Below are 8,739 nucleotides of genomic sequence, written 5' to 3' on the forward strand. Positions count from 1 at the left end.
GGTAAGAAGGAGTCTGTTCCTTCATATTCATTGCAATTTTGTATTGGTCATGAAGGAAGTTGGCTACTGTAGGATCAATGGTTGAAATAGGAAACAATCTTGACTGATCATTGATTTCCTTATCTTAATTGAGAGGATATCATATATGGAATTGTAAGGGAGGAAAAGTAATTTTCCCTCTACCCTTTTAGTTCTTGGATAAGACCATCCTTTTATTAAAAGACAGATTAACAGGAGAAAAACAAACAAGTTTAATAACATGTATACCTCTTATATAAATGGAAGATACCCAGGAGAACTGAGTAACTCTCCAAAATGGCCCAAGCCACCACCTTAAATACCATCTCCAGCTAAAGCAAAAGAAGATGTTGTGTGTTTGGGGGTATGGGGGGAGGGGGGGTGCAGGGTCCAGGTATGGGTGGTTATCAGGAAAAGCATAGTGAACGAGGGTAAGGTTGTTATACACATTCAAGTCAGTTGCCATCTTCATTGATAAGAGTTTCTAGAGATTTAGTCATCCTTCTCTTCCTGGTACATAGAGGGAGACGCCCCTACAAATGGAGATTTGCCTTATAAATATAAATATCTCTTACAAAATGGTAACTTTTATTGGTTTTCAAAGCTTCTCCCATGTCTGCTGGTTTTTAAAAAATAACCAGCTCAATTTGAGTTTATTTTTGTATATGGTTTGAGAAAGTAGTCCAGTATGATTCTTTTGCATTTGGCTGTCCAGTTTTCCCAACACCATTTATTGAAGAGGCTGTCTTTTCCCCAATGTATATTCTTACCTCCTTTGCCATCAATTAATTAACCATGTAAGCGTGGGTTTATTTCTGGGCTTTCTGTCTTGTTCGATGACCTATGTGTCTGTTTTTATGCCAGTACCATACTATTTTGATTACTATAGCTTTGTAGTATAGTCTGAAGTCAAGGAGCATGAGTCCTCCAGCTCCATTCTTTCTCAAGATTGTTTTGGTTATTTGGTGTCTTTTGTGTTTCCATATAAATTTTAAAATTATTTGTTCTAGTTCTCTGAAAAATGGCCTTGGTATTCTGAAAGGGATTGCATTGAATTTGTTCTACTTAGCATCTCGCTTAATTCCCCCCACAACCATAGGAATTATCCAAAGGCAAATTCTCAGTCTTCATATTACTTATTGCCAGTAATTGACCCAATGGATCACTTCCTCCTACTTGAAACGCTGTTATTAGCATCCAGGACACTCGGTTCTCTGAGTTTTCATCTTATCTCTGGTCTTCTCATTCTTCCTCATTTACCTGACTTCTAATTGTTGGAGTGCCCCAGGCCTCAGTTCTTGGACCCCTTCTCTTTTCTATCTAAACCCACTCCTTTGGTGATCTCATTTAATCTGAATAATTGTTTCAATATCATAACTATCCAATCTAAATGGTTGAAATATCATAAATATCATGCATGCACACACACATAAAATTCCCAGAACTTCCAGGGCCGACCAAGATAGAGTAAGCTTACTTAGTCTATCGCTTCCACTGATGACAACTGAAAACTCTGGGCAGAATATACAAAGCAACTACCTGATGACTCTGGTAAGTAAACAATAGCAATCAAAACTGGAAGAACGACCGGTACCAGGGATATTCCTTTTCTTTTTTTCTTCTTGTGTCTCTGGACTTGATATGAGGGTGGCCTGGAGATCTGAGTCACAGAATTTTGAAATGCGGGTGGGCACCCAAAACTCCAATAGAAATCCCACTCTTTCTGGCCAGAGGATTGGAGAAAGAGATCCCTGAGAGCCAACAGTAAGTTGGGGGGGGGGGGGCGGGAATCCTCATTTTTTGCTTTTTTCTCTTTTTGTCTCTCCTGGCTTTGTCTTGTAGGCCAACCCCAGTTGTGGATCTGTGCTGCTGTGGTGACAATGTTGGTCACCACATTGTGGCGGTGCACCAACAGGTGGTGCAGATACCTGAACCTTGTCTGTCTGACTAGTGGAACCAGAAAAAGGAATCCCTGTGTGTGAAGAGTGTAGGAGGAAACCCCATTATTTTTTTTCTTGCTGCTTCACCCTCAGGGTGGCTCCAGTGACATAGAATTGTAAGACAGTGTGGTGGGGGAGGGAGGGCTAAAAGTCTGAGAAAAATCCATTTTTCTGGCCAAAGGAATTGGAAAAGGGGGATCATGGGAGCCAGAGAATGTGGAGAAAATCCCAGAGAGAAAAGAATTGGAAAAAGGAATCCCTCTAATTCTGTGTATGAACTAACACAAATCCTGGGCTCACCACCAAGCTGTGCATGAGCAGCACAGACCCAAAAGGAGCAGAGTGAAATCTCTGAGAACTGAGCTGTGATACAAACCACTCCCAAGTCCCAAACACACTCCTGAGTCACATATACTGGGCAGTAGAAACAATGGCATTGAATCCTGAAATGATATTTGAACCACTGCCCACAGAAAGCAGGACAAAACTTATGGTCTTAACCTAAGGTGTTTACTTCCTGCTAAAACAACAACAAATCTATTGACATTCCATTCTCAAGAGGATTTTAGCAGGATCCAGTCTCAGAATATAATAGTCAGTATGTCCAGAAAGAAATCTAAAATTATTTAACATACAAAGAGCCAGAAAAATCTGACCAATTCTCAAGAGAAAGAACAATAAACAGACGCCAACACCGTGATGATCCAGATGTTTGAATTAGCAAAGACTTTCAAGCAGCTATCATAACCATGTTCCATGAAGTAAGGGTGAACATTCTTGAAATGAATGGAAAGATAAAAACTCTCAAGAAGGAAATAGAAACTATTAAGGAACGAACCAAATTGAAATTTAGGACTGAAAAATATTATACCTTAAAATTAAAAAAAAAATCACTGGATAACTTCATAGAGGAAAAAGTAAGTGAACTTAAATATAGGTAATTAGAAATTATCCAATCTGGAGAACTAAAAGAGGATTAAAATTTAAAAAGAAAGTAGAGATTCAACAAATGCTGCTGGAAAAATTGGACACCCAATATGCAAAAGAGAATGTACCTTGACTGTACCTCAAGGCTTGTAAAAAATTAACTAAAAATGGTTCAGAGACCTAAATATAAAACATAAATCCATCAGACTTTTAAAAGGAGATAAAGGAGAATGTCTTTGTGACCTTGATTTAGGCAATGAGTTCTTGGATATGAAACCAAAATCATGATATGTAAAAGAAAAAAAATGATAAACTGGGATTCATCAACATTTAAAACTTTTGGGACTTCCCTGATGGTCCAGTGGTTAAGACTTCACCTTCAAACTCAGGGGGTGCAGGTTCGATCCCTGGTCGGGGACCTAACATCCCACATGGCTCATGGCCAAAAAACCAAAACATAAAACAGAAGCAATATTGTAACAAATTCAATAAAGACTTTAAAAATGGTCCACATTAAAAAAAAATCTTAAAAACTATTTAAAATTTTGCTCTGCCAAAAACACTTTTAAGAGAATAAAAAAACAAGCTATAGACTTGGAAAATATATTTACAAATCACATATCTGACAAAGGACTTGTAAGCAAATTATATAAAGAATTTTCCATACTCAACAGTATGAAAACAAATAACCCAATTAAAAATGGGCACAGATTTTAATGGATACCTCACCAAAGAAGAAATTTGTATGGAAAATAAGCACATGAAAAGACACTCAACATCATTATTCATTAGGGAAAGGCAAATGAAAACCACAATGAGATACTATTACACACCTGTTAGAGTGGTTAAAAATAAATTTAAAAAATAATTTGAAATCTGATATTGCTGCGGGAAACACAAAATGGTACAACCACTTTGGAAAACAGTAGGCAGTTTTGAAAACATATACTTACTGGATGACCCAGCAATCCTACTCCTCATTATATATTCAAGAAATTTGAAAATTTTGTTTGCACAAAAGACCATGAATGTTTATACTAGCTTTATCATAAATGCTAATAAGGAGAGACAACCCAGATGTCCTTCAACGGGTCAATGGATGAACAAACTATGGTACATCCATACAGTGGAATTGATAAACACGACATGGATGAATCTCAAATACATCGTGCTGAAAAAAGAAACCAGATTCAAAATGCTACATACCGTATGATTTTATTTATATGAGTTATGGAAGAGGCAAAACTCTAGGTTTGGAGAATAGATCAGTGGTTGCCAAGGGCTGGAGATGAGGGGTGAGTCTGAGTACAAAAGGGTGACATAAGGGATTTTATTAGGATAATGGAACAGTTCTGTATCTTAACTGTGGTGGTGGTTATATGACTATGTATTTTTCGAAGCTCATGAAACTGTACAACAGAAAGCAAGAATTTTTCTGTAAGTTAAGAAATAAAGTAAAAAAATTTTCCGTATGTATATCTCCAGATCAGAAATGTCCCCTTCAGTCATATATCTATCTGATATCTGCACTTGGATGTTTAACAAGCATCTTAAATCTAACGTGTCCTAAAGCAAACTCTTGATCTTTTCCCCAAAACTGGTTCCATCTACAGCCTTCCCCAACTCAGTTGATGGCAGTTCCATTCTTCTAGTTGCTCGGGCCAAAATGCTCGGAGCCATTCTTGACCTCCCTCTTTATCTTATATCCCATATCCAATCTACCATAAATCCACTTGTTTCCATGCCTCAAAAACATATTCAGAATCTCATTTCTTCCACTCCTATCAGCCTGGTCCAAGCCATCATTGTTTTACAATGACATTACCCCGAGACTCACTGCTTGTGTTGGGCACAGAGATGTACCACCCAGTTGCCTCTTCCAGGAAAGACTTGCTCTTCCTTTGTGGGAAGCGCCATCAGCAGAGAGCCTTCAGCTGTTAACTCGTTCAGAGTCCGCTTCAGCTGCAGACTCCCATCACTCCTGCCACTCCAAAGACACAAGCTTCCTGGCTCTTTTCCAAGCAGACAGGCAAAAGACCTGCCTCAGAGCCTTTGCACCTGCTGTTCTCTTGCTTAACCACTTCTTCGATACCCTCTGTATTAATCTCCTAGGGCTGCCATGAAAAACACCACGAGCTTGGTGGCTTAAAACAAAAGAAATTGATTCTCTCATAGTTCTGGAGCCAGAAGTCTGAAATCCAGGTGCCACAAGGCCATGGTCCCTCTGAAGGCTCTAAGAGAGAATCCTTCCTTGCCTCTTCCAGCTTCTTTGGTCCAGGTGTTTCTTAGCTTGTGGCTGTATCACTCCAATCTTTGCCTCCATCTTCTCGTGGCTTCTCTGTGTCTGTCTTCTCCCCTTCTCTCTTACAAGGACACATGCCATTAGATTTAGGGCCCACCCGGATAATCCAGGATGATCTCATCTCAAGAACTTTAACTTAATCACATCTGCAAAGACCATTTTTCCAAATAAAGTCACATTCATAGGTTCCTGGATTAGAACATGGACATAACATTTTGGGGGCCGCCATTCAACCCACTCCACCCTGTTAGCTCACTCCTTCACTTCCTTCAAATCTTTCCTCAGTGTACGACCTCCCCACCCCCAACCCTACTTAAAGTGGAAACTTCCCTACTGCCATCCCCTTCCCTCCTTAATTTATCTCCGTAGCACTTATCACCATCTGATATGTTGTATATTTTACTTCTTTATTCTTTATTATTATATTAAGCCTCCCTCTCCATTAGAATCAGCAAGGGTTCTTAAATCTATTGTATTCAGTGCTGTACCCCCATCCCCTAGAACAGTGCCTGCTGCAGTAATAGTGTTGAATGAGTAATTATCCCTATTTTACAAATGCTTAAGCAGGCATAGAGAGACCAAGTAATTTGTCCACATGTGGCATGTCAAAGCAGGTTTCTCACACCGAAACCCATGCCTCTAATGTGATGACAAACCATCAAGACCAGGACAATTTCCTACTGTGGCAGTGACCTCCAGGGACATCTATTGTCTCAGGGTTGAGGAAATACTGAATTGACTTCTTACCCTTAGACTATCTGGAACACATGAAGTACTTCCCACATCTAAAGGTCTTTTCTGCTCTCAGTTTCTCTCGATAACATTGCCTGTTAAAGAAGTTTTCCCTTCTAACTAGCCTAACTCTTTCATGTGGCAGTGGAGGTTCATTTCTTCTTCTGTCCTGAGTGGCAAGAGAGAGCAGCTGCTCTTTCCAGTCCCCTTGCATTTGGAGATTATTATTAAGTCGCCCTGTGGGCATTACTTGTCCAGACAAAACATGCCAGACAAGTTCTTTTCGCTTTTTCCAGAAATCTCATTTTATAGTTTCCCTCCATCTCCCTTCTCCCCTTCCCTGCAATGGGTTTCTGATAAAATGCAGGATGAGATTTTTGGCTCGTAGTATGCACTGCCCTTAGGTGATGTTCTATAAATAATGAATGGAACAGAACAACATTTGCAAAAATGCACAAATTCAGTTAATGGTATTGGCACTTGCTAACTTAGCACATAAATGCATTTTCCCTGGCACCCAACGCTGGTTTCCAGCTCTTAATGCTTATTTTCTGGGAGTTCTATTTACAAACTGTACTTTCATAAATAGCAGAGAATGTTCAGAGGGAGAAGGGAGAGGCAAGTGATCGTCCCACCCAATTCCCAGGTAGGGAGACTGAGGTGGGAAGGGACTCTGCCCCTCCAGGATGGATGGACAGCCTGGGGCTTCCCATAGTGGGTCACACTGATTCATAAAGCTCCAGAGGCCAAAGGCATTTGCTCATTCCATCATGCAAGCTGCTCTGGAAAGCAAGGCCAGATAAAATCCAAGCCGATGTTTGGATGGACATTATTCTGTGCTCCGTCAGCCAGATTCTCAGCCTATGAAGCTTTGTGGCAATGTGTGTGGAGCCTCATCTCAGGCTAGTTGATGGGAATTTCTACAATAAGTGAAGCTGAAGCCAAATTCTCAACCAATATAACTCTGTGAATTCCCATAGAATTACATCAGTTGAGAATCTGGCCTATGTGTACATGCATGTATATAACTCACATTATTTCGTGAGGTCAGTCATAAAGATGACCATAAAAGTAGAGATGACCATAAAAGTCTCTTCGTTACATTACCATCTTAGACTGAGATTCCATAGTGGGATAAAAGGAAAATTATATGTGTGTCTGTGTATATGTGTATATACGTATATATATATATATATGTGTGTGTGTGTGTGTGTATAAATAAACACATACATATATACACACATGCACATATATACATATATATACTGGATTCTGTACAAGAATAAGGAGACTCCATGCTATTCAAATCCACTGGGGGCAGTTGTGACTTTTTTATTTTATTTTATTTTGTTTCTGTCTTCCCAGGAAGTTTTGTTTTCCTCCATTTTTTGTTTGATTGAGGTATGATGAGCCCAGTTTGGGACGGTTCTAATCAACCCTGAACAGATGAGTTCTTTAAATTGCTTGGAAAGGGCTTGAGAATTCCATTCAGGAAGTTCCAAACACTAGAGCAATTTAGAGTTGGCTGTCGGTGCTTCCCCCAATGCAGGTGGCTTTATCTTTATTATGGATTGTTCAGTGAAACATTTTGGTCATTTGAGTTTATTTTCAATGTAACATTTAAACCTGTAAAGAATAATTCCCATATGTGCAAGAGGGAATAACAGCAGAAAAGGAGACATGGAAATTTTCACCTTCTCCCTCCAGCCATTGGTTCAGGGCCGACCCGGGTCTGCACTGGCAGAACGTATCAGCCTTTCAATGCATGCCATGTCTTGTGCTGTGTAAAAAAGGTTGGTGGTCTTGGTCTGGTGGGTCTATGTGGGTAACTGCCTACATCACTGGCCTGAGCCCAACAGATCTGACTCCAGGGCACAGAAGCTGAAGAGTGGTTGGACCCAATGGAAAGCGTCTACCATGTCTCTGGGTTGAGGCTGATGTGAGACATTCTTAGACAGTCTTTGATGGCTTTTCAGTGCCTCCTCTCATCTGACTGTATAGACAGCTCTTCTTCCCAAGGGTGTGGGTGGTGTCTCTTCTCTATGGCTTCAAGCTTCTCTCACATTTTAAAGGCATTCAATTCAGCCAATTACTGAGCACATTCTACATTCTCTGGAACCTGGGTTGGGCTCTAAAGAGAGAGTCCAAGCCTTAAGGAGCTCATAGCCTGGCAGGAAAGGGGGAAGCCAAGGCCATAGCCAGCTCATGGCATCCTGGAGCTGAGCGGCAATGAGTTGCAGTCAACTATGGCTTGGGGGGCAGAGAATGATACCAAAACTTGGCCTTTGTGCACTGGTGCCAAACTGAATCTCAGAGTCGGAGTTTTGGGTGAAGTAGAATAGAATAGTTTTATTGCTTTGCCAGGCAAAGGGGGACACAGTGGGCTTGTGCCCTTCAAAACTGTGTGACCCTGGGAATTCCCTGGTGGTCCAGTGGTTAGGACTCTGCGCTTCCACTGCAAGGGGCCCAGGTTCAATCCCTGGTCAGGGAACTAAGATCCCCACAAGCCATAAGGTGCGGCCAAATTAAAAAAAAAAAAAAGGAAGCCTTCTCCATGAGGCTTTCTCCAAAACTGTGTGTCCCTACCCGGGGGTGGGGGGTGGGGTTTGGTAAGGAGTTTTACAGCAGTGGTTCAAGGGTGGGGTTGCTGATAAGGATCAGGGTGTGTGCAGGGCCTGCATTCCTTTAATCTGGCCTCGGTTGGTCTCCTGATGTTCTCTCTGGAACGGAGAATGCTTCATCAAGTAGTTAACATCTTCCATTTGTTGGAGGTTTTAGTTCTGCAGAAAAGCTCAAAGATATTGTGATGTGTATCCCTTG

The 8,739-nt window shown here is 40.8% G+C and overlaps 1 non-coding gene across 1 annotated transcript; it reads left to right on the plus strand.

Annotated features, from left to right (window-relative positions):
- The first annotated feature begins 8,337 nt into the window (after positions 1-8,337).
- On the plus strand, positions 8,338-8,410 carry TRNAG-UCC (transfer RNA glycine (anticodon UCC)). Its single transcript has one exon. It is a non-coding gene; the product is annotated as a tRNA-Gly (tRNA).
- Positions 8,411-8,739: the final 329 nt, after the last annotated feature.

Source organism: Pseudorca crassidens, chromosome X (assembly GCF_039906515.1).
Source record: "Pseudorca crassidens isolate mPseCra1 chromosome X, mPseCra1.hap1, whole genome shotgun sequence".
NCBI lineage: Eukaryota > Metazoa > Chordata > Mammalia > Artiodactyla > Delphinidae > Pseudorca > Pseudorca crassidens.